At 47.0% G+C, this 26,187-nt stretch overlaps 1 long non-coding RNA gene across 1 annotated transcript in view; it reads left to right on the top strand.

Moving 5' to 3' along the window:
- Nucleotides 1-26,187, top strand: part of LOC131384523 (uncharacterized) — a 64,244-nt gene that overhangs the window by 13,102 nt on the left and 24,955 nt on the right. Inside the window, exon 2 of the long non-coding RNA XR_009215450.1 lies at nucleotides 9,059-9,116. This is a non-coding gene — a long non-coding RNA (uncharacterized LOC131384523). The remainder of the gene's footprint in view (nucleotides 1-9,058; nucleotides 9,117-26,187) is intronic.

Genomic DNA, 26,187 nt, shown 5'->3' with positions numbered 1-26,187 from the left:
TGGCTCACGCTTGTAATCCCAGCACTTTGGGAGGCCAAGACGGGCGGATCACGAGGTCAGGAGATCGAGACCATCCTGGCTAACACGGTGAAACCCCGTCTTTACTAAAAATACAAAAAATTAGCCGGGTGTGGTGGCGGGCGCCTGTAGTCCCAGCTACTCAGGAGGCTGAGGCAGGAGAATGGCGTGAACCCGGGAGGCAGAGCTTGCAGTGAGCTGAGATCGTACCACTGCACTCCAGCCTGGGTGACAGAGCGAGACTCCGTCTCAAAAACAAAAAAAAACCCACAAAAACCTTACTTTTTAGTAGGTGTCTTCATGGGCTGACACCTGCACCGTTTCTCAGGGCCCAGCCCTCAGAAGGCCTATGCTTGGCTTAATACTCTGCTGTCACCATCTTGAAATTCCTAATAATTTTGAACAAGGGACTCTCACGTTTTCATTTTGCACTGAGTCACAAATTATGTAGCTAGTCCTGCTCTTTAACCAGGAGCTAGAGATATGGTCTCGAAAAGGAACATACCTATTGACTAAGTGAAAGAAGCTAATTTGGAAAGGCTATATGGTTCCAACCCTATAACATTCTGGAAAAGGAAAACTATGGAGACAGTAAAAAAAAAAAAGATTAGAGATGAATCAGTCAAGCATAGAGGATTTTTAAGACAGTGAAGCTAGTCTGTGGGATATCAGTGGTGGATACATCATTATACGTTTGTCCAAGCCCACAGAATGCACAATGCCGAGAGTGAACCCCAGTGTCAACCATGGACTTGGGTGATGATGTGTCAGTGTAGGCTCATCAATGGTAACAGATGGACCACTCTGTGGGGGATGTTGACAATGGGAGAGGCTGTGTGTCTATAGGGCAGGGGAGATACGGGAACGCTCTGTATTTTCTGCTTCTTTTTGCTGTGAACCTAAAACTGCTGTAAAAAATAAAGTCTACTATAAACCAAAAGAACAATGCACCAGTGAGGATCTGGGAATGGCAACATGAGGGTTTGTTGTGCAAATGGTCAAACCCGACACCCAGTGGATGAGAACCGGGAGAAGCAGGGCAGAGATCCGGCATCGGGGCATGCCTGACCCCAGTTCTGCAGGCTGCGGGGATAATAGAGCTGTCTGCTTTGACGGGGCCAGACCTTGCAGTCCAGTAACCGTGCAGGCTGTCCTGACGCCTGCGTCTGCCAAATCTCACTTTTTCCCGGCAAAGGGCCAGGTCATACCAGCCAAGAGGCTTTTCCGGGAGGCTGAAGGCACACTTTCCTTGTGGAGAATGCTGAGCAGTTGTAGAGTTTGTTTCTTTTAAACACAAAATCGCTGAGGATAAACATTAAATGTTTTATTTAAAAAATTGTTTTTCCTTGTTGCGGTTCCTATTACCCAAAGGACTGGGTTTGCTTTGTCTTTTTTGCTGGCATTTCAGGGAACTCTCATTTACAAGCAAAACTCATGCTTTAAATTTTAGAACAAATCCAGACAGACTGCCATCGGGGTTGACCGGTCTTTAAAAACCAGTGATTTATTTAATGTTGTTGATCAAAACCTAGCTTCCAAAATGTTTTCTTGTGAGATGAATGCTTGGTCTTAGTTTCTAGAAGGCTGAGTTTCTCCACCACTCAATCATGTGCAATGACCTCACCCTTTCATCTGCCCAGGAAGGGAAACCGACTCCAGTGTCCATAGAGACATGCAAGGGAGTCTGGCTCTCATTTCCTGACTTGCAGAGAATCCGGCTGGCTGCCCCTGGTTTCAGTGGGACTGCTCAAAGCTGAGAACTCAATTTCAGCAGGAAATGCAGAATCAGCATTAAGAAAGCCAATGTTTCCCAAATTCCAATCAAAGAGTGAGTTTCAAATGCTGTATAGTCATGCAGTAGTCTTTGAATAGAAAGCAAGCAAGAATTAAGACAGCAGAAAAGACTATTTTCCAATCTGTGAGGTTTGTGTTGCCAAAGGGAGAGAGAGCGCAAGGTTATTCTGGTAACTTAGGAAGTATAAGTGACTGAAGATATCCGTTTGTGCATGCTGAGGGGCTTGGTCTGTACAATCAAGCAGGCAAGCATGCTTTCTTTGTTATCCAGACACTTGAGTCTAAAAAAAATGTAGGCCAGGCGCAGTGGCTCATGCTTGTAATCCCAGCACCTTGGGAGGCCGAGGCAGGTGGATCACCTGAGGTCAGGAGTTTGAGACCAGCCTGGCCAACATGGTGAAACCCTGTCTCTAACAAAAATACAAAAATTAGCTAGGTGTTGTGGCAGGCGCCTGTAATCCTAGTTACTTGGGAGGCTGAGGCAGGAGAATCGCTGAACCCGGGAGGCAGAGGTTGCAGTGAGCTGAGATGGCACCACTGCACTCCAGCCTGGGTGACAAGAGCGAGATTCTGTCTCAAAACAAAACAAACAAACAAAAAAACACAAAAGAAATCCAACCTTGACTTCTCAGTAACTTGTATTGTAATCCTGCACAGACTGAGGAGAGATCACGAACACACAGAAACATTTGGGGTTCTAGGGCATTGAGGCCTGCAAAACAGTCAGCTGCCTTGTCTGATGCTCAGGGAGGTTGGGCCATGCCCTTGGCCATCCACATTCCTTCCTTTACCAGGCTGACATCCCACTGGCAGCACCTGGACTGCAGGCTGGTGTGCACCACCTCTGCCCCCTCCACACTTCTCTCTCTGGGTCCCTGTCCCACTCCAGCACTTACTGCCTCTCCTGGTGGAGCACTTTTTCCTGGACAGTGTCCTGAGGACACCTGGAGAAATCCCCTGCCCTTCTGAGATCACTTTCTACACCTGCACAATGAGAAAGTGGCACCTGAAGCTACCTACCTGTTCTAAGACATTAACGGTTTTGAAACCATCAGGTTAGATCCATGGCAATTTCTGGGGAACCCATAGGCACCCCACAAACTGCCTTGGAGGAGCTAAGTGAAGAGTTCTGGTTACAGCTGAATGTCCAGGGCAGCTCCAGAGGCCCCTCACAGACAGTGTGCTTTCCTCTTGCGTTTGTTTTCTCAGGTTTGCAGCCCACACTGCTCTGAGCAAATATAAACCTGCTGTTTGTCCAATGCTTTAAATCTCAACAACATTCCCAGATTAAACACCATAGATACTCAAGTGATGGTGATTTGAGATTGGCCAAGCTGGCAGAATCTCGTTTAACAGTGGAAGGGGTTGGGGTGCAATGGAGAGAATTCAGACTTGGAGTCAAGGGAAAGTCAGCTGTAACATGAACAACCTTCTTGGCCTTCTGCAGGTGTTACTTCCTTTGTGCCATATTTTCCTTTCCTGCCAAATAGGAACTCCTTTATAGGGTTGCTAGGAGGCTCAATAGTCACGTCTTTTTTTTTTTTTTTTTTTTTTTGAGTTACAGCCTGGCTCTGTCGTCCAGGCTGGAGTGCAGTGGCACCATCTCAGCTCACTGCAACCTCTGCCTCTTGGATTCAAGCAATTCCCCTGCCGCAGTCTCTGAGTAGCTTGGATTATAGGCGCCCGCCACCATGCCTGAGGCTGTTTCTCTGCTCAGGTTCCAGTGGCTGGTCTATTTCCTCCACATACTTAGAGTAACTTGGTCCTTTCCCTTACACTATTTTTACATGTTTCCTTTACAACTAAGAGTTCTACTCATGCAATATTTTAGTAAGGCAAAATATCTGGTCATTTTAACACACCCAATCCTGTAGTGAGATAAGTGCATCAAGGTGGAAAGATCTAGCTTTCAAGTTTGTCCAGTGTAGGGCATTTCACATTTTTATTTTCTTTTATTTTGAGACAGGGTATTGCTGTCGCCCAGGCTGGAGTGCGTGGCATGATCTCGGCTCACTGCAACCTCTGCCTCCTAGGCTTAAGCAATCTTTCCACCTCAGCCTCCTGAGTAACTGGGACCACAGGCACATGCCACTCCACACCCAGCTAATCTTTCTTTCTTTCTTTTTTTTTTTTTTTGGAGACAGGATTTTGGCATGTTGCCCAGGCTGGTCTTGAACTCCTGGGCTCAAGTGATCTACCTGCCTTGGCCTCTCAAAGTACTGAGATTACAGGCATGAACCACCATGCATGGCCTCAAATTTTAATCTTTTAACACATTCCAAAGAAAGAAATACATTTTACATTGGGACTTGCTTTAGATGCACATGCACACACACAGACACACATGTGAACCTACAAAACACTTCGTGATTTTTAAAAATTTAGAGATGGGGTCTCACTATGTTGCCCCAGCTGGTCTCAAACTCCTGGCCTCAAGTGATCCTCCTGTCTTGGCCTCCCAAAGTGCTGGAATTATAGGCATGAGCCACTGTAACTGGCCGAAAACACTTTGATGAATGTTTGATGAGACCATATTTTTTACAATACATCTCATTCTATCCTATTAGATTCCACTAGCAAAGGTAGTTGTTAACCTACTAAATCAATTCTGTTTAGTTGGAGCCATTAATGGTTGTGATTTGCAGTTTGAAAAACACTGCTCAAATCATCTCTTTTTTGATGTTCCCCCAAGAGAAATATTGTGTCTCACGACATTTTCTTCCAGGGAGAAAACTGGCACACCAGCCAACATGATTATTTCTGCCTATTTGGAATCTATTTCTCATCACAGAAGATCAAACTGGGCTTCTGCGTATAGTGAGCTCACAGCCTCTGTGAGTTTAGTCACACAAGACTCTCCTGGGAGACCAAACATTTACAAAATTGAATTTCTGACTCTGCAAAGCTGAGGACCCAGCCAGGACTTGGGTTCCCTCTCAGTCTGGGTACGTGCACATGGTGAACATCGTCAATGCTTTGTTTTAATGTCATCTTCCCTGGGTACCCTTCTGTTATGAACTGAACTGTACCTCCCCAAAATTCATCTGTTGGAGCCCTAACCCTAGTACATCAGAATGTGACTGTATTTGGAGACAGGGTCTTTAAAGAGGTGATTAAGTTGAAATGAGGTCATATGAGTGGACCCTAATCCAATCTGACTAGTGTCTTGCTCTGTTGTCCAGGCTGGAGTGCAATGGCGCGATCTCAGCTCACTACAACCTCCGCCTCCCGGGCTCAAGTGTTTCACCTGCCTCAGCCTCCTGTGTAGCTGGGATTACAGGCGCCTGCCACCATGCCAGCTAATTTTTGTATTTTTAGTAGAGAAAGGGTTTCACCATGTTGGCCAGGCTGGTCTCAAACCCCTGACCTAAGTGATCCACCCGCCTCGGCCTCCCCAAGTGCTGGGATTACAGGCGTGAGCCGCTACACCCAGCCTATGGTTGTTTATTTTGAGCCTGCACACCTGAACTATGATGGATCTTGAGACAACTCAATTGTTTATTCATTTGTCTTCTTGTTGGAGCCTCACCAATCCTATAGTGATTTTCACTTGGTCTTTTCTTGGCCAGAATGTACCATTTGCACATTATGTCTGTCTCTGTTCTGTTCTTACGATAGTTAAAGCAATATTGCGTGGTGGTGACTCAATTATCCATACAAATGCCAATGTGACTCTAAAGCCTCTTGATGGCTCCAAGTTATAAAAAGTCGTGTAACTTATTCAAAACGTGTATCACACTTTTCTCAAAGATTGTCACTTACATGGTAATGTAAATCTTGGGAACTTGGGAGTCTGAGATTCTCTCCACTCCAGTTCAAGAACTGATGCCTTGGAATCCCCTGGAGAAAAATACAGTTTAAGGTAAACTAGCAGGGAAGGGGGACTTCTAGCCTGGGTACCTTGACTTACTTTGGGCCATAAACTCCTTTGCAGCCTACTGCAACCCGTATACCAAGTCTGCGTTTTGCATCAGTTGAACTGAAGACACAAGATTGAAAACAGGTAGTTTATTCAGGAGGTGCAGGGAGCACCGCCACAAGTAGGGAAGCAACAGGGAGGTGCTAAGGTAGCCAAGGGGCTCTGTGAAGCTGCTTCCTTGGCAGAGGATGCGCTGAATCCTGGGGAGATACTGGGAGAGGTGTGAAGCCCACCCAAGACATGAGGGAGCTGAGCAGTTTACAACAATCCTTGCAAATCATTGGTTGGGGCTCCTAGAGGAGGTTGGTTCTTAGGGCGCACTCCTCCACTTGGAAGGTTAAGCTGGAAGATGAGGTCCAGGAATGCGGCGGAGGCATCGTAGTGGCCTCTGCAGGTCCCCTTCTCAGAATGATGCTTAAAACAAAACACAAAGGGCCAGGCACGGTGGCTCATGCCTGTAATCCCAGGACTTTGGGAGGCCAAGGTGGGAGGATCACGAGGTCAGGAGATCGAGACTATCCTGGCTAACACGGTGAAACCCCATCTCTACTAAAAATACAAAAAATTAACCGGGCGTTGTGGTGGGCGCCTGTAGTCCCAGCTACTCGGGAGGCTGAAGCAGGAGAATGGCGTGAACCCGGGAGGCAGAGCTTGCAGTGAGCCGAGATTGCGCCACTGCACTCCAGCCTGGGTGACAGAGCAAGGCTCCGTCTCAAAAAAAAAAGGAAAAGAAAACACACACACACACACACACAAAGAATTATAGGAAAATCCATTTTATTGAAAATCATCATTAAAATATAAAAATGCATCTGTGATGTCATAATATAGGTGCTTCTTTGTTAACGCATGAACGAGCCCTCACAGTGGTCTGGTGATGACCATTAATTATGAAATAGTCATGATCGTGGGCTCAGAATTCCACCCACACACCTCAGGACGAAAACCTCCAGCCCACGCAGAAGCAATCAGGTCATACACATGCAAGCGTACAAGTGAAAGACACGGAGCAGCCGTGGAAGCATCTCCCCACACTTCCTTAGCTGGGAGCGCCACCCTGTACAGGTGCATCCTCCTCTGTTTCCTCAAAGACTTCAGTTTCCTCCTGAGGCCCTACTGGTGCCCATACCACCTAACCGGTTCAGAACAGGGTCATCTCTATTTCCCACGTGTCTCCAGCATTGATTAAACAAGCAGACACCAGGGTCTACAGACTGCACTGCATGTCCAGGAAAGAAGAAACTGGTCACCCAGCTGAAACTCTGACCGATTGGAAACAGCTGGTTGGAACAGTATGAAAAGTGCCAGGCAACTGGGTTGGCTTCACACGCGCATGCATAATCAAGAATTCCAGAACGGTGGGAAATGCTCCCTTTTGGGGAAGCAGCAAATGTACATGCAGCTCCTGGGCAGAGGGCAGGTCTAGAAAAACAGCCAGGGGAGGGAGGTGGCTGCTGGTTGACTGGAGGACTAGCTCAGCCACGCCTGGCTGTGTGGACAGGGCCTTGCCTAGGGATATACCAGGTGACTCCAAGACACGAGACATGCTTCTGAAGGCCAGGCTGTTCTCTGTTGGGAGGAGGAGCACCTCAGCAAGGCCAGGAGTGGCCTCAAATCAGTCCCCACAATGAGTAGGTTTTCATAGCAACAAGGAGGTATTCAGATACGTCCAAGATAATGCACTGATTGTTTTTTGGCCTGGACTCACTGCATTTCTAGCAAAGTCTGCACAGGGATGTGAAGTGAAAATAATAGAAAACAGATTGAAAATTGAGCAGAAACGAGGTGAAGGGGGGGCAGAAGTCAGAGTTCAAGCATTTTTTTTGGAAAGAGAATAAAGAGCTTATTTCTCAGTTCTGATTTTCACAAGCCCGAACTATGCAACTGGACAAATATGTATGGCTGTCCTCCAGCACTGCAGAGGCTGTCATGGGAGGCCACGGAGGAATGTCCCTGCATACCGGTCTGTCAGCCTCAAATTACCCTGCAATTCACCTTGGCTCTGGGAAGTGGGAGACCTCCATATTTCTACACCTGTGGAGTAGCCTAGACCGGCTGCTTCTCTGGCTTTGGCTGTTCACATCCTACCACCATCTCTGTGCCTGGAGAACAGGAGGCTGCCTCAGTCTGTGTTCAGAGCTGGGGAGACCATTAGGTCTGGGGCAGGAGACAGTCGGCCGAGTCTGGAGGCCTGGCAGAGGGCCTAGTGGGCTGGCAGGACACAAGGCATGATGAGCTCTCCTTTCCAGGGGCCCGTCGGCCGTCGCAGGCTGCTCGCAGGCCTGAGAGTATTTTGTATCTGGACCACCACTTGCTTCCCTCCTCTGTGATGTCGCAGCTGTTGAAACCTGGAAACCTGGGAATTCAACTGCCCTGACTCTGGCCATATGGGGAGAAGCACCATGTGATGCATCCATTTAAGACAGGTCCCAGGAGCTGTTTCATAACAACCCAAGAAGCCACCCGTGAGCATTTCTGTCAGCCTGTTCCAGCTCCATTCTTCTGGCCATCTGCTGATTGAATTGCATTGTCCATTCTAAGACACATCATTTTTTACAATCTAACACTTCTGACTCCCGGATACCACCACCAGCCGGGAGGTAAACTGTAGTGTCATTGTAGGACAATGGTTCTGTCATTTGTGTTGGTGGTGATACCCAATAGGTGAAGTTTAACTGAAATTTGGTTGTCTCTAATTTTTACGGAAAAGTCACATGGTACTGCAACATTGAAGGAAAAGTTATTTCAGGCACGCACATTGCCTGGGGTATATACTACCCAGTCATGAATTAAAGGTAGATAGCACAGTTGTTTTTTTTTGTTTGTTTGTTTTGAGGTGGAGTCTTGCTCTGTCACCCAGGCTGGAGTGCAGTGGCACAATCTCGGCTCACTGCAACCTCCCTCTACTGGATTCAAGCGATTCTCCTGCCTCAGCTTCCCGAGTAGCTGGGATTACAGGAACTCACTACCACGCCTGGCTAATTTTTTGTATTTTTAGTACAGATGGGGTTTCACTATGTTGGCCAGGCTGGTCTCGATCTCCTGACCTCATGATCTGTCTGCCTCGGCCTCACAAAGTGCTGGGGTTATAGGCGTGAGCCACCATGCCCAGCCAAGAGTACAGTTCTTGAAAGGGGCCAGGCGGAGACCAAACTACACCGGTCGCAGTCAAGAGATCTTTATTGGAGGTATCGAGCGGAGAAGGAAGAGAAGAGAGGGCTGCTGGTGTGCTGGGTTTTATATCCCTTGGGCCTACGTGGATTGGGCTAGGGGTGGGCCCAAGGGAAGGCGGGAGATGCTTCTTTCTGATTGGCCCTCCTTTGGCAGGTTCAGACAGTGCCCGGTCAAGGAGGGGAGAAGAACCCGGAACCGGCCCCATCTTAAGGTACGGCGCCATTTTAAGATACCCCATGTTACCTAACATTCCTCCCTTTTTGTTTTCTTAAATGGGGGAAAATGGGCATTGTGGTTCGTCTGGCTGCTTCCTGCTGAGTGGGGGCTCTGTGGGGAGGGGGCACAGGGAGAACTGTCAGGGTTGTGCATGGGGTACAGTATGAGTATGAGGCCAAGCAACAGGGCGCTATACATGAAGACTTTGTTAGACGTGAAGTCCATGAATGTTCCTTGTCCTACAGTGCCGTGAGCCAGTTGAGGGGCAGGGATGGGTTGGCGATGAGCCAGCTGTCTGAGCGAAGGGTGTTTAAGAATTGGTAGAATCGGCTTGCTGTAGCCAACTGGGGTACTAGGGGTAGAGTTTGGTCTGCCCGAAGAGAAAAGAAGATGGTAGTTAATTTAGGGTGCGAGGGCAGGCCTACCCCCTCCCCCCCAATCCTGGGTATCTGTTGCCGGTCTGTGGCCATTTAAGAGGTCAGTAGGGTGTGAGACTGTCTCTGGAGTCTGCCGTGTCTTCACAAGTCGCTAGGAGCTGGTAGTTTCTGAGGAGAAGCTGGTTAAAGGTTTGGTTACAGATGGATACTCAGTTTTGAGGGAACGGGGAATAGTTATGGTTTGAGTTGGATATGCCCAGGCATTGCTGGGATATATGCCTCCTGTAACTGACTGGCCCCAGACCGGGTCGGCGGGGTTGTCGATGTGTATGGCTCGGGAGGAGGCGTTGTTTTTAGTGGTATAATATAGGAAGGGGGTGTGTTTGTTGATGTGGGAGCCAGACGGCGATGTGGAAGAGAGGGTCCCAGCCGTTAGCCTGGGAAGGGGAAGATAACTGTGAAGAGATAATAGGGCTGGGAAGAGGACCCGCCGGCGGAGGAAATTGTAAAGATGTGAGAGGCGGAAAGCCAGAGCAGAGGACTTAGGAGATGCGTGAGAGCGGGGCGTCTTCGTGTGGTCCGGGTTGGTAGCCGGTTTCGACCGGTTGAGCGGCGACTGGAAGATGAGGTGGAGGGTGGTGGTATGGGGGGGGGTTCGTCGGCTGGATCAAAGTCGGGAGCAGAAGGAGAGGTTGGTAGCTTGAGAGCAGCGATAAGGTGTTGCGGCTTGCAAGGGAGGCAGAGGTTGGGTTTGTCCCGTAGAAGAAAGAAGCCATGAACGTAGGGGATCTCTGCCCATTTTCCTGTTCACTCACAATAGTTGTAGAGATCCCGGAGAAGGTTGAGATCAAAGGACCCATAAGTGGGCCATCTGTTTTGGTTGTCTAGGGGGTAGGTGGGCCAGTTTTGAGTGCACAGTTTAATGAGGTGTGTAGGTTTGAGATCAGCAGCCAAACCAAGGGCTGATAAGTTATTTAAAAGGCATTGTAAGGGAGAGTCGGCCGGCAGGGATGCAGAGGCTCCCATTATGAGAAGAGGGGGTTTACGGAAATATATGGCAAAGGGCCGGGCAGGGCGTCCCCTACCAGCCGATGACCATGCCATGAGTCAGACCCTTCGAGTCGGTCGTCACCGAAACGAAAGGACTGAGAGCCTCTAGGAGGCCAAGGGCTGTGGGCCACCTGGTACCAGGATTTTCGGAGCGAGAAAGGGGGAGGGGCCCAGGCCTGGTGAGTGAGGAGGAAAAGGAGGGAAACCTGCTCCCTGGAGGCCGAGTCTAAAATAGGATTTACGGCAGCCGTGTGGGCGGCCGAGGCGGGAGCCGGTTGACTGGTGTCGGACACCGGAAGGGGAGACTTACCGAGATGAGGCCGGTGTTGGGCATAGAGGTCGGCGAACAGAAAAATGAGTGAAGACTGGCCGGGGTCTGGACTGAGCCCGAAAAGGATCGGGGTCCTACTGAGGGGGGTGGGGAGTCCCGATCCGAGTCGCGGCACCAATGAAAGGGGCCGGGCGGAGACCAAACTACACCGGTCGCGGTCAAAAGATCTTTATTGGAGGTATCGAGTGGAGAAGGAAGAGAAAAGAGGGCTGCAGGTGTGCTGGGTTTTATATCCCTTGGGCCTGTGTGGATTGGGCTAGGGGCGGGCCCAAGGGAAGGCGGAAGATGCTTCTTTCTGATTGGCCCTCCTTTGGCAGGTTCAGACAGTGCTCAGTCAAGGAGGGGAGAAGAACCCGGAACCGGCCCCATCTTAAGGTACGGCGCCATTTTAAGGGACCCCATGTTACCTAACAGTTCTTATGCTTGACCCTGGTGCCATACTCACCTGTGGAAATTCCTTCTGTCAGAAACGTCCAGATGATTTCCAGCAATAGGAATTCAGATAAACAAAGAATAAGACTGTGAACTCAACTGAAAATGAAAAATGCATAAAACCCTGGTATTCTTCAGTATGGTATTTCAAAATATTATTCTGTCAGTCCCAATGGTGACAAAGAGGTCCAGGACTTGAGTAGGTTATGAACAGCATCACTTAACTCCAGGCAACAGGCCAAGCCACAGCAACCAGGGCCTCCAGCGTCTGTACCTGCAGAACGCTTAGAGTCAAACTTCCACAAGAATGGGAGGCCAGTAAGGGAAGGAATTTTCATCTGTTTTTTTCCACTGCTGTAATTCCCAGTGCCTGGCACATAGAAAGTACAATATTTGTTGAGTAAGCAAAGGTCTGATAATGAAGAAAAAAACCTATGTGTCTGGAGAAATATATGCTTTTATCAGTCTATTGCAAATCAGTTATTTTTGGTTAGCCATCATCTTTCCCTACTTTTAAATTTTTTAATTTTTTTCTGATAAAGGCACTTTCCTCCTTGCTTTGGGGCCTTGTTCTGTATCATTTCACGGAGCTTTTGGTGGGGCTGCCCAGCCCAGGAATGGGGGCTGGGTCTCAATATGCCAACCAGACACTGTCTTGGGAGAAGGAAAGTCATGGGAAGACACACAGGGAGGCTGTCGTCTGAGATCAGCCACAGGGTCGCTCATTGTGCAGGACTCACTGCCTGCAGTGCCCAGGCTTGTGCCCTGCATCCTGTCCACCCAACCAACAGAGGCTGCGTGTGCATCTCTGTTGGTTGTATGAGATACCTGGTGTTCTTAGGACAAGCCCCAACTTTTGTCATGTTTAAGTTAATCAGAGTTGGTTTCCACTGCCCCACTCCCCCCATCCAAAAATCCTAAATGAAAAAAGTGAGATAGAAAAGAGTGTCTATTTAAAGTGAGCTCTTCTTTTTCCTAAATAGCTGTTATTAAATTGATGCCGTGTTCTGCATTTCAGAGCGAGGAAACATATTAGTAGACACCCATTAAGCTCTCAGCTCTTGACCACGTTTTGAGATGCATTCAGTAGCTTCCTGCCTCTGCCCTCTCTCCTGTAGACCTGTCCTCCATCCTGCTGCCTGGAGGGTGGCTCTGAGGTGAGCGTCTGAGTATCTCGCTCTAGTGAGAATTCCAGCCGGGGATCCCTGAGGCGAGTAAGAGCGCTCTTATCTTCATATCGCAGAAGGTCCACAGAGGGGCTCCTGGGCTCCATGGACCCTCAGAATTGTAGATGCAATTGTATCGGTGTGCACTATTGCAACAGATGTGGCCAGAGCTTTGTCAGATTCTCAGAGAGGCTTGTTACTTGGCTCTCAAAGAGGCCTGCTGCCTAGAGAAAAGATTCCATGCTCCTGCACTCGGCAGCCCAGCCACACTTTCGGACCTTTTGCTGCCTCACTTTTGCCCTTGTGTTCTATAAAACTAGCATCTCCAAAACACTTGCAACTGTTTCCTTATGTGGGGGTGTTTTATGGTTTTATGTTCCTGTACATGCTGTACCTTCTGAAATGTTGTCTCCATACGACCTCTCTGTCAGTGTCCTTTTCACCCCCTCAGAGCATGACTCCCACGGTAGATCCTTGATTACCCCCTGCAGAGAATTGGCTTCTCAGGATGACAGCTTTATTCCAACCCACCTAGATCTGTTTCGGCCTAAAGGTCACGTGTTGTGCTGCTGATCCTTGCAGATCTAGTTCCTTCCCAGGGGGCTGTGGTTTTTGTCCTGTGTTCCAGCACACTGCTGGGCCCATAACAGTTCTAAACAAACAAGGGTAGGATAAATACATCTTCCCAATTAATAAATAACTGATTTAGTTATGAACTATTAATTTTAATAATAAAAAGGTGGTTTTTTCTTCTGGAATTCTTAGATTATTTTGTTTTGACTTCCAGTATTTACCATATTTTGCCTTGTGTGATAGTTTTTTGTGTGCAATGCTTGCCTGTCTTTGTAAATGGAGGTTATTTGAGGGTCAGCCTGTCTATGCTTGGTTCAGCTTCGTACGCCAGTGCTCAAGACACATCTTAGGAACAATCCTTGAAGGAATGTTATACCCTGAACACATTTTCTTTTTTTTTTTTTTTTTTTTTTTGAGACAGAGTCTTTCTCTGTCGCCGAGGCTGAAGTGCAACGGCCTGATCTCGGCTCACTGCAACCTCTGCCTCCCAGGTTCAAGCAATTCTCGTGCCTCAGCCTATCAAGTAGCTAGGATGACAGGCGCCTGCCACCACACCCGGCTAATTTTTGTATTTTAGTAGAGATGGAGTTTCACCATGTTGGCCAGGCTGGTCTCGAACTCCTGACCTCAGGTGATCCACCCGCCTTGGCCTCCCAAAGTGCTGGGATTACAGGCATGAGTCACTGCACCCTGCCCCTGAACACATTTTCAGTGGATTTGAAGATGTACAGGTTCCCCTCACATGTGGCCATTGGACATTTCCTTTTTTTGAGGTGTAAGATCAAATTGCTCTTAAGTCTCCTGTGTTATTTGACCCAAGACACTCCCCTCTGGCCCTCTTAGCATGCCCACACAGCAAGACAGAAGTGAAGATGTGCTGCAGGCTATGTGATACAGGGCTTTGTCCTAAGCAGTCTTAAGCAGGCAAGTCTGAAGGTTCATTCCTGTGGTTAGAACCTTGGTTTCAGACTCTGCCTGGGGTTGTCTGCAAGGCAGAATCCCCTCTCCTGGAGGTGCTCACAAGCACACACTGAGTAACCAAAACTAAAAGCAGCCAGACTCTGGGGAGCCCAAGATATTCTTGAGGTGAGAGAATGCAGGTGTATTTCCATTATTTCTACACTGCTGGGAGCATGGTTCTGGTAATAGCTGGCAAATTCTCCAGGCTGGGCAGGCAACATGTCACTGCTGAGAATTTGGGCTGCTGATGAAGGAGTTTCCAGGTGAATTGTAACTGATGCCTGGTTTTCAAAAGGAGAAAATGAATTCTGATTTTTCTTTAACACTTGCTAGCATACTGTACATCTCCCTATTTAGCTTAGCATTTTTATGGTACTTTTGGTAGCCAACTTCTAAGATGGCCCCCAGTGACCCCATGTCCTGGTTTTTACACCTTGTATGGTCCTCTCTAGCATGGGGCCAGGGTGGGTCTATGTGATCATTAGTATACAATGTAGTGAGGAGATATCACTATGAGATTAGGCAATAGGAGAAACTATGACTTCTGTCTTGGCGCTGGCTCTCTCTTTCTCTCTGTCTCAAATCACTTGCTCTGGGGGAAGCCAACTATTATTTTGTGAGTAGCTCTGTGGGTTGGTCTATGCAGGAAGGAACTGAAGTCTCTGGCCAACAGTCAGCAAGGAGCTGACATCTGATGACAACACATGAATGAGTTTAGAAGCAGATCCTCCAGGCCTAGCAAAGCCTTCAGATGAGAGCACAGCCCTTATGACAGCTTGACTGCAGCCACACAACAGAATCCAGAGCCAGAAGCCCCAGGTCAGCCACCACTGGATTCCTGACTGCATAGGTCTCAGGACAATTTGCTATGCAGTCATTGTATTCATTCATTTTGTACTGCTGTAAAGGAATATCTGAGATGAGGTAATTTATAAAGAAAAGAGATTTATTTGGCTCATGATTCTGCAGGCTGTCCAAAATGCATGGCGTTGGCATCTGTTCAGCTTTTCGTGAAGGCTCAGGAAGTTTTACTCGTGGTGCAAAGCAAAGGGAGCTGGTATGTCACGTGGTGAGAGAGAGAGCGAGAGAGAAGGCTTGCCACACCCTTTTAAACTACAAATTCTTGAGTGAACTAATAGATGGAGAACTCGCTCATTACCATGGGGATAGCACCAAGCCATTCATGAGGGATCCACTCTCATGACTTAAACACTTCCCACTAGACCCACCTCCAACATTGGGGATTACGTTCCAACATGAGTTTTCGAGGGGACAAATATCCAAACTATGTCAGTCATATTTCACAAATATGGTCCTTATGGAAAATTAGAGGTTTACATAATTATTTGCATGTATGAGAATGTGAGATTAATCTCACCACTATGAGATTATTTTATGACTATTTTCACAGAGTAAAAAGTAGGTTCAAGGAGATTGACTTAACTAAGTCCATGATCCAAGAGACAGCTGCTATTAGAAATTAGAGCTTCAGAGTTTTAGCACCTATGGAATATTTTCTGTGCAGGGGAATTTCTGTTTGTTTTTGTTTGAAATGAATGAGAAGAAAAAGTCTTTCTTAAAATCTCGTGGCAATCCAGGAGTGTGTAGCTGACAGCTATTGCTCATTAAACTATATTCCAACAAATCCTTACAAGCCACGAGTGAGGATGAGCAGAAAGCAAATATCTGCTAAAGACTGTGATGATGAGACAAAGGAGCACGAAGCCCCTGTGGCTACAGTGGACAGAAGGATCGTATGTGTGTGCACCCTGATGCTGATTGTGGGATCTTGCATTAATTCAAATGTTCACTCGTCAAGTGCTGTAATTTGTTCATCTTGGTGAACCATAAGGGATTCAAGTTACTACTGTGATTTTCCTGTGACGAAAGGATCTGCAGTTACAACTGCACACAAATGTCGTAGGGTGTTTCTGTTATGGTCGTTCACACTCACAGATTTATAACGAGACAGGAAAACCTTATTCCAGCTGAAACCCAGAAAAGACAGTCTTAGCCTGGGAATGAAATTTAAAACAAATAGCTGAGGACCCATCTCTCTCCCTCACCCATGAGGACTATATAGTCTCAGAGAGACTTGTTCTCTGACTTGAATTACGTGAGATACATAAGGGTGATTTTTAGTGTACAGAAAATATGGACCATTGTCCAAAATGAGTGTTTTTCTCTTTTATTTTTATTCAACATTTTTCACAGTACTGAAGTTGGAATGAGCCTGAAAGGCGACAGGTGGGCATAGAAAGAGGTGGCACTGTCATTTGATGTTAAAAAGACAATATAGAAGGTCAGCACAACACCTGCAGCTGCCACTCACCTTTTCTATAATGTTTCAGGAATGAAAAAAGTAAAAGAAAAAAGAAAAAAAAAGATAGTATAATTGAGTGCTTACAATGGGGCATCTGCTGTTCTGTATTTTCTGTGTGTTGACTCATCTTATCCTCCCAACATTCTCATATGGAACCAACATGGAGCAGACTACAAAATGTTAGAGGAAAGTAAAAGAAGAAAGTATCAAATAAGAAAAGTTAGCATCTATTAAGAATGCACCATGCATTATTCTAGCCACCTGACAGATATACATTCATTTAAGTTGTACAACCATCCTATGAAATGGCTACTCTTTTTTTTTTTTTTTTTTTTGAGACGGAGTCTCGCTCTGTCACCCAGGCTGGAGTGCAGTGGTGCGATCTCGGCTCACTGCAAACTCCGCCTCCCGGGTTCACGCCATTCTCCTGCCTCAGCCTCTCTGAGTAGCTGGGACTACAGGCGCCCACCACCACGCCTGGCTAATTTTTTTGTATTTTTAGTAGAGACGGGGTTTCACCGTGGTCTCGATCTCCTGACCTCGTGATCTGCCCGCCTCAGCCTCCCAAAGTGCTGGGATTACAAGCGTGAGCCACCGCGCCCGGCCGATGGCTACTCTTATCACCCACATTTTATATATATTGAAGTTGAGGCACAGAGAGGTTTACTATCTTGCCCAAGGTCACAGAGTTAGAAAGTTTTTCAGCTGAGATTTGAACCCAGGCCATCTAGCTCAAAAGTACATGTTCTCAGCCATATTTTTTTTTCACTGAAATGGAAACCCATAGCCTCTCTTTGGATGTGAAGCCTATTGTTTTGTAAATTTGGAAATTTAATAAAATTAAAGTCAAAGCTTTCTTTAGGGGGAACACAACAAAATGTTCTAAAGTTCATTCAGAAAAAATAAATATAGACAAATAGCTTGGAAATTCTGAAAAAGAAAAATAATGAGAGTGACTTTTCCTGGCCAATTTTATATAAATAGATACTGTAAAATTTACAATAATTAAAATAGTAATGATTCTCCTGTTTGAGCCAACAAGTAGTGAAAGAAAATAAGGAAGTTCAGACTCACCAGAAATAGACAGGACTTTGTGAAACAATCAAGGAGCCTTCTACGTCAGTGGGAAAATACTTGCCCAACTGTAGTTGTTACAATTAGCCAGCTACTGGGGAAAAAAGTTAGATCCCTCTCTCATGTTTTGCATTGAAATGAATCCCAAATGGTTTAAAGACTTAAATGGAAAAAATACAACTATAAAAACCTGAGAATAGCATATAAGTCACCATCTATACAATCTTTCAGCATGCAGAAAAACTTAACAAGGCTGACAGAAAAGGCAGAACTCACAAACGGAAAGATCACTAGATCTGTCCCCATAAGTGTATCTTCACTCTGATAAAATAGTGGAGTTAAAAGACAAAGACATTTTTGCAGCACATGCAATAGACAAAAGATTAAAAACATTAATATATAAGGAGGTCTTATGCATCAATCATACAAAAGAGAAGCAACCCAAGAGAGAAGATGGTGTAATCCAGGAATAACTGAGTCACAAAAGAAGAAATACAAAGAACTAATATGCAAAAACTCTCAGTCTCACTAGTAATCAGATAGGCAAAACCAAAGGAATTCTCTCTCTCTCCATATCTTTCTGTCTCATTCTCTGTGTCTCTGTTTCTCTCTGTCTGAATATCTCTTTGTCTCTGTCTCTCTCTGGATTTATCAGATGAACAAAACTAATACTCAGTTTTTGGGAGGCAAGTAGGAAAAGATCCTTACATATCTTTTCTGATTATAAAAGTGCTGTTCACTCACTATGAACTACTTTAAGCACGAAACAAAAGTTTCTCCCCACACCCAGAGCTGCTCCTGTTACCCCTGCACAGGGTTTTCTGTGCAGGGCTTGGCTTGTTCTACCTGGCGTCTTCAGCAAGCCCAGATTTACACTCTGTCCTGAGTGCTCTGATATCAACTGTGGGCCTTCCAAGCAGACTGTGGCTCCTCAGCAGCAGGAAGCATGCTTATATGTTGCAATTTTTGCAGGACAATTAGTAGACACTGCGTAGAGGCTTGTTGAGTGAAGGGTGACGTTTGTGCCTTTGTAAGGCTGTCTTTGAAGCCCCCCAGATGAGAATCCTGCAAGCTCTGCCAGGGCTCGTGTCGCATGTATAGCAGCAGTGTGAGGTCTGGGCTGAAGGCTGGCCCAACAGAAGTTCCAACAACAGAGGGATAATGGTGGCAGCCATCCTTCGGGACCATGGGCCACTGACTGTGATGTCCCCACACAGAGGCTCCTGCACCTTTCCTCATCGCCACTCACACTAGGCATCCTGGGCAAACTGCGGGGAAGGGTTTAATACCACAAGGGGCTTCACTGAGGCCCTTCAGGGATGGCCTGGACACCTTGAACAACTGATGGCAGCTGTAGTTCCTGCCTAGTGGCGTCTGTGTGGATGGTGACATGCCTCACCACTGAGAAAGTCTGTGGCTATTGCAAGCACTTGGTGATAATCAAGAAACTTGGTCCCTGTATGTAACTTAAACCTAGGCAAGCGACACAACTCATGTGTAGCAATGTTGCTTTGTTTGATAAAGCAGTGCCTACCTCATGGTGCCCTTGTGGGGAGGAAAGGTATTTGTACATAGAAAGTGCCAGAAAGGTGCCTGGAGGGAAACAGAGCCTTGGGGACCACTGGCTCTAGTGGTGGTCATGTTGGGCTCTCACACCACTGACTCTAGTGGTGGTCGTCATTGCTGCTGGGCTCTTGCATGGCTGGCTGTGGTCGTCGTGGTTATGGGGACTGTTGATGCTTCTGCTCTAGGTGTTCTCGAGGATGCTATTGGGAGAGGCACAGCGAAGGAGTCAGATGGGCTCTCGCTGCTCCTTTCAGGGGAGCGGTGCAGCAGTGAGGAGAGTCAGACTCACGGGTGGCACCTGTGTGCAAAGCCTGACTCTTTCCACCTGTGCAACTTGGGCCAGTTTCTTAACACTTGAGCCTTAGTTTCCTCACCTGTGAAATATCATGCATGATCGTTATAAGGATAGAATCACATAATAAATATCAGTCATTAGCCATCCTTGACACTGAGCAGATGTGAGCTTGGATGGTGTGTTGGTCATGGTCCTCCAGAGAAACAGAGTGGTAGGATATACTGAAAGGAGACTTTAGATAGATAAGAGATATAGATATCTCCTATATATGTCTATCTCTTATCTGTCCATCTATCTAGATATGTATACATATATACATATACATATCTAGATAGATAGATATAGATTTTATATATATGTGTATATATATCATATATATATATGATTTCCCAAAAAAGAAAGAATTCTGTCTCAAGACTGCAACATAGAAACCTTATTCTCTATCTATATATATAGGTATACTGTCTACCTGCCTATCTATCTATCTCTCTCTCTCTCTCTCTCTGTCTGTCTATCTATCTATCTATCTATCAATCAATCTATCTATCTGTCATCTCTCTATCACTTATCTATCTGGGTTTATTTTAAGGAATTGGCTCACATGATTGGGGCAGCTGGCAAACCCAAAATCCATAGGGCAGGCTGGCAGACTGAAGATTCAGGTCGGAATTGGTGTTAGAGTCTTGAGTCAGAATTCCACAGGCCAGCAGGCTGGAAACTCAGGTGAGGTTTCTATGTTGCAGTCTCAAGACAGGATTCCTTCTTTTTTGGGAAATCTTAGGTTTTGCTTTTAAGGCTTTCAACAGATTGTTTGAGGCCCATTCACATTATGAAAGTTGTCTGCTTTACGCAAAGTACCAATTATAAATGTTAGTTACATCTTTAAAATACTGTCACAGCAACATCTGAACTGTATTTGACCATACAGCTGAGCACCATGGCCTAGCCAGGTTGACACACAAAATTCACCATCACAGACAGTCTTGTAATTTCTCCAAGCCTCAGGTTCCTCAGCATAGAATGGCACTGCTAATACCTAAGTCATAACACAATTTTTTGGCAGGGGTTGGGGGTGGGGTCAGGGTCTCGCTCTGCTGCCCAGGCTGGATGGAGTGCGATGATGCGATCTCGGCTCACTGCAACCTCTGCCTCCCAGGCTCAAGCGATTCTACTGCCTCAGCCTCCTGAGTAGCTGGGTTTACAGGCGCCTGCCACCATGTCTGGCTAATTTTTTATGTATTTTTCTAGAGACAGGGTTTCATCATGTTGGCCAGGCTAGTCTCGAACCCCTGAGCTCAGGCGATCCACCCACCTCGGCCTCCCTAAGTGCTGGGATTACAGACATGTTCCACCACACCAGGCTAATTTTTGTATTTTCGGTAGAAATAGGGTTTCACCGTGTTGGCCAGGCTGGTCTCGAACTCTTGACCTCAAGTGATCCACCCACCTGAGCCTCCCAAAGTGCTGGGATTGCAGGCATGAGTCACTGCACCTGGCATAAAACGATTATTTTAACACACATTTCTTCAAAATCCTCTCTGATCCAGGAAGTGCTCGGTGCTTGGGATACAGCAGTGAGCAAAACAGCTCCCTACACAGAGCTCACATTGGGAGATGGTGAGGAAGGAAGTTTAATTACTATATAAACCGCCAGATATTGATGAGTGCTAGGAAGGGAAAAGCAGAGCCCGCTGTTGTGAGGAGTAGAGGAGATGGTGCACGTCAGGGTATAGCCCAGGCCTGAGCATGCTCAGGTGTACAGCCAGGTTACCTTCCTTCCTTTCCCCCTAGAATAACCATCATGAAATATAATACATGATTTTTTCTTTTTTTCTTTTCTTTTTTTTAGATGGAGTCTCTCGCTCTGTCACCCAGGCTGTAGTGCAGTGGCACGATCTCAGCTCCCTGCAACCTCTGCCTCCTGGGTTCAGGTGATTCTCCTGCCTCAGCCTCCTGAGTAGCTGGGTCTACAGGTGTGTGCCACCACACCCGGCTAATTTTTGTATTCTTAGTAGAGACGGGGTTTTCGCCATGTTGGCCAGGCTGGTCTTGAACTCCTGACCTCAGGTGATCCACCCGCCTTGGCCTCCCAAAGTGCTGGGATTACAGGCGTGAGCCACTGCACCCAGCCAATACATGATTTTCTTTGCTCTACCAGAAATTACATTTCCCCCCTTGTTGGTATAGGCCACCTTTGAGCAAATCTTGGTTACGCATGTGGGAAACCAGGAAAAAGGTGAAAGAACTTTGGCTGTCTTAGGTGCCTGGCAAAGCTGTTTATTTATGGCTACAGAAGGCTGGAATTTGGGAAGGGTTGAATAATTGTGTATGGAGTCTAGAAGTCTTTGGGAAGGGAAGGCGCCAAATCCCTAACCAGTGGTTTCCAACTCTGAGACCCAGCCCTTCTTCCAGCCCATCCTTAAAAGATATTTAGAAACACTCTATTCACTATCTTAAAATGAAATTCATTGATTTTATAATGTATGCACATGGTCCAAAATAATCAATATAATTCTGTTTGAAAATATGGAGGCTGGGCACAGTGGCTTACACCTGTAATCCTAGCACTTTGGGATGCTGAAGTGGGCGGATCACTTGAAGTCAGGAGTTTGAGACCAGCCTGGCCAACATGGTGAAACCCCATCTCTACTAAAACTACAAAAATTAGCCCAGTGTGGTGGCATGCACCTGTAATCCCAGCTACTCAGGAGGCTGAGGCAGGAGAATTGCTTGAACCTGGGAGGCGGAGGTTGCAGTGGGCCAAGATCATGCCACTTCACTATAGCCTGGGCGACAAGGCAAGACTCTGTCTCAAAACAAAAACAGACAAACAAACAAACAAACAAAAGAGAGAGTATGGAAGAAAAAAACAACTTGTAATACAATGCTTTGTATTTCACTATGTAAGTGCTAGGTCACAACTACACTAAATGGCAAAAATGACCCCAAGGTCCCCAACATGCCCCTGTGCCAGTGAGGAGCTCAGTGGGAGGCACTGCAGCACAGAAACTGTAAAGGGATTATTCACAGAGGTGAACATGAGGATGGGGAAGCCATCGAGGGGTGGTGCAGCCCTTGCGTTAGGAATGAGGAGTGAGAGGAGCTGGTCCCTCCCTGGGCCCTGGTGGGGCCCTGGGAGAAAGCTGTAGTCGTGGGTGGTAGCCACCCAATGGGAGCTGAGTACGACTTTGGTAGAATGGCCTAGGACATGAAACCGTGATGTCACTCTCCTCCCACCCACTGAGCTCCTGCAAGTTCCTCTATTGGCCTAACTCTTTTCAATGTTGAGTCACTCTGACCTATAGGTTCTCTGCAGCCCCTAAGCAACCTAGATACCTTGTTACTTGCTCACACTGATTCCAGGTTGCAGCAGGGAATTTGCTTTTTATAATCAGAAAAAGGGCATGATTACCTGACCTATCTGTACTGGTTCTCTGGTCTCAGTCAGAAAAGCTCTTCTCTCTGGTTTATTTTTGGTTTTGTTTTTTAAAACAAACTGAATTCCGTCCTGTTTCTGCCTGTTTGAAGGGAGGCTTATCTCATAGTTGAAGGTGGGAGAAGGCTGATGCACAACCTCATATTCTGGCATTTTCCACTGCTCTCTGGATGAAGCTCAGCAGGGATGTGGTTCAATCCCTGGTGGCGAAAGGCAAGGGTTTTGCAGCAGCTTTACTCCTCCGTGAGGGCGGTTAACGTAGGGAGATCCCGGCCTTCTCCTGTCTTGATCCAGTCTCTTCTGTATTGTAAGTTCTGTCAGGTGCCACAGCCCACCCCAGGTCTCATATCCTGTGTGAGTGAAACCTCAAATCAGCTTAAACCTAAGAGGGAATTCACTTGCTCACACAAGCTGGGAAGTGTGGGGTAGACGCAGTTCAGGCTGATAGACTTGGTGGTGTGGGGTATCCAGGATGCTCCCTCCCTTCTCCGCTGGTCTCTTTGGTTTCATTTCCTAACTGCAGACGGTGGTGGGAATGTGGCTGCGGCAGATCTAGCATCATCTCTTTCTGAATGAGACAGGAGGGGCCATGGCCTTTCTCTCCAGTGCCACATTGTAAGGTCCCAATGACTCAGGTTCCTTACTGCCCTGCCTTAGACCAGCCACTGTGGCCAGGGCCATGGGGTATTTGGTCTAGTTTACCAAAATACCAATTTGGCCAGAGGTTTAGAACATGTGACTGGCACTTCTCCAAAAGCATGCCATCAGCACAGTGAAGGCGAAGCTGTTCCCACTAGAGAGAGAACTTATATTAATTCCTTCAATGCATTTTTCAGCCTACTGACCTTCCTTGAAGTCAGCATGTATTTATCATGCACACAGGCTAGTGATCAGATAAAGAGCTTGTCTTTATTGAGCAGTATGGAACCCAACATTGTGCTCAGCACCCAATCCATGCTGCCTTTTGCTGCAGGAAGGTGAAGGAAGCATTGGGGGTGCTTCTGCCCTCAAGACACCTGCAGTCAAGACAGAGTAGAGGCAGGAGTGAGGACCTCTCCATGCCTCCCTCTCCTCTCTGCTCCCTGCCCTCATCATTTGCTGTCCTTGGGCTCACTCGCTTCTAGGCAATCCTTAGTCATGCCTCCTGGGTCCCATCCATGACACGTGCTGTACACATGATCCGGCAGTCCCATGTCTCTGATGCCTCTGCTGGGGTCTAGTCTCGTTGCCCCTTCCTTCCTGTCTCTGTCTCTGTTTTGGTCGTGCAGCCTTTGTGCAAAGCCTTCTTCTGATTGAAGCTCCTGTAATTCTCACTGCTCTTCCACCGGGCCCTTGGCACTGTTGGTCTGTCTGATGATTGCATGTCAAGTGGCTGGGATGATATAAATTCATTTAACTCACTTCATTACTAAGTGGGATGATCAAAAAGCTGGTGGAGCTCAATATCTGTTTGTGGAATTAAATTGCTAAGGTGAGTGGGAATATGCAAAACACTCCATAGCAAAATCCCCTTGCAAAGTAGAAATCTAGTAAAGCTTCTAATTCAGAATATGATCTATCTCAAGGTTAAAATTATTAACCACATTCGTTTGTAGACCATCCACTTTACCTATGAATAACAAATGCTTTCAGGGAGTTTTCAAGCGTCATTGATGCAAAAACTCTGCAACTGTGATATAAGCAAAGGCAAGCACTGTATAGCTGGGGCTTTGCTAGCTTTAAAAATCACTCTTATCTGGAAGGCTGGTCTCCCCATCTGAGGCTTAAATATCTCAGGGCCAAGGCCCCAGCCTGGCAGTTCTGGGAGTGCTGTTGAGAACACTAGATTGGAGTGTCCTATTAGTTTGTTAGAGCTGCTGTAACAAAATATCCCAGACCTGGGGACTTCAACAACAGACATTTACCTTTTTAAGTCTTGGAGGCTAGAGGTCTGAGATCAAGGTGTGCACAGGGTTGTTTTTTCCTGAGGCCTCTCTCCTTGGCTTGCAGACAGCCCTCTTCTCCCTGTGTCCTCACATGGCCTTTCCTCTGTGTGTGTCTGTGTCCTAATTGCCTCTTATAAGGACACCAGTCATGTTAGATTAGGCCCCAGCCATATGACTCATTTTATTATTTTTTGTTGTTGTTGGTTTCTTTTTCTTTTTTTTTTTTTCTTGAGACGGAGTATTGCTGTGTCTCCCAGGCTGGAGTGCAGTGGCGCAACCTCAGCTCACTGCAAGCTCCGCCTCCCAGGTTCACGCCATTCTCCTGCCTCAGGTCCCAAGTAGCTGGGACTACAGGCAACCGCCACCACGCCTGGCTAACTTTTTGTATTTTTAGTAGAGACGGGGTTTCACCGTGTTAGCCAGGATGGTCTTGATCTCCTGACCTTGTGATCCGCCTGCCTCGGCCTCCCACAGTGCTGGGATTACAGGCGTGAGCCACTGCGCCCGGCCTTCTTTTTTTTTTTTTGAGACAGAGTCTCTGTTGCCCAGGCTGGAGTGAAGTGGCATGATCTCAGCTCACTGCAACCTCTGCACCCCAGGTTCAAGGGATTCTCTTACTTCAGCCTCCCAAGTAGCTGGGATTACAGGTACCCGCCACCACGCCCAACTAATTGTTTTTTAAAACTGCGTCTCACTCTGTCGCCCAAGCTAGAGTGCAGTGGCACCATCTCAGCTCACTGCAACCTCTGCCTCCCAAGTTGAAATGATTCTCCTGCCTCAGCCTCCCAAATAGCTGGAACTAGAGGGGCCCGCTACCACACCTGGCTAATTTTTGTATTTTTTTAGTAGAGATGGGGTTTCATCATATTGGCCAGGCTGGTCTTGAACTCCTGACCTCATGATCTTCCCGCCCTGGCCTCCCAAAGTTCTGGGATTACAGCCGGGAGCCACCACGCCTGGCCAACACCCAGGTAATTTTTTTTTTTTTGGTGGTAGAGACAGGGTTTCGCCATGTTGGCCAGGCTGGTCTCGAACTCCTGACCTTAGATGATCTACCCACCTCGGCTTCTCAAAGTACTAGGATTACAGATGTGAGCCACAGCACCTGTCCCATGACTCATTTAATTTAATGAGATCTTTAAAGACCCCCACCCTTTTTTTTTTTTTTTGAAGGAGTCTCGCACTGTCTCCCAGGCTGCAGCACAGTGGCATGATCTCAGCTCACTGCAACCTCCGCCTCCCGGGTTCAAGCAATTCTCCTGCCTCAGCCTCCCGACTAGCTGGGACTACAGGCGCCTGCCACCACGGCCAGCTATTTTTTTTTTTTTTTTTTAGTTGAGACGAGGTTTCACCGTGTTAGCCAGGATGGTCTCGATCTCTTGACCTTGTGATCCACCTGCCTCGGCCTCCCAAAGTGCTGAGCCACCGCCCGGCCTAAACACCCCCATATTCAAATACAGCCACATTCTGAGGTCCTGGCTGTTAGGGCTTCAACAGAGGAATTTAGGGGAGTGGTACAATTCAGCCCCTAAGTGTCCGCTAGCAGAGACTCTGCTCA

Source organism: Hylobates moloch, unplaced genomic scaffold, assembly GCF_009828535.3.
Source record: "Hylobates moloch isolate HMO894 unplaced genomic scaffold, HMol_V3 SCAFFOLD_10, whole genome shotgun sequence".
Classification (NCBI taxonomy): Eukaryota; Metazoa; Chordata; class Mammalia; order Primates; family Hylobatidae; genus Hylobates; species Hylobates moloch.
Note: the sequence above shows the minus strand (reverse complement) of the source record. Positions and strands in the feature narration are given on the sequence as shown.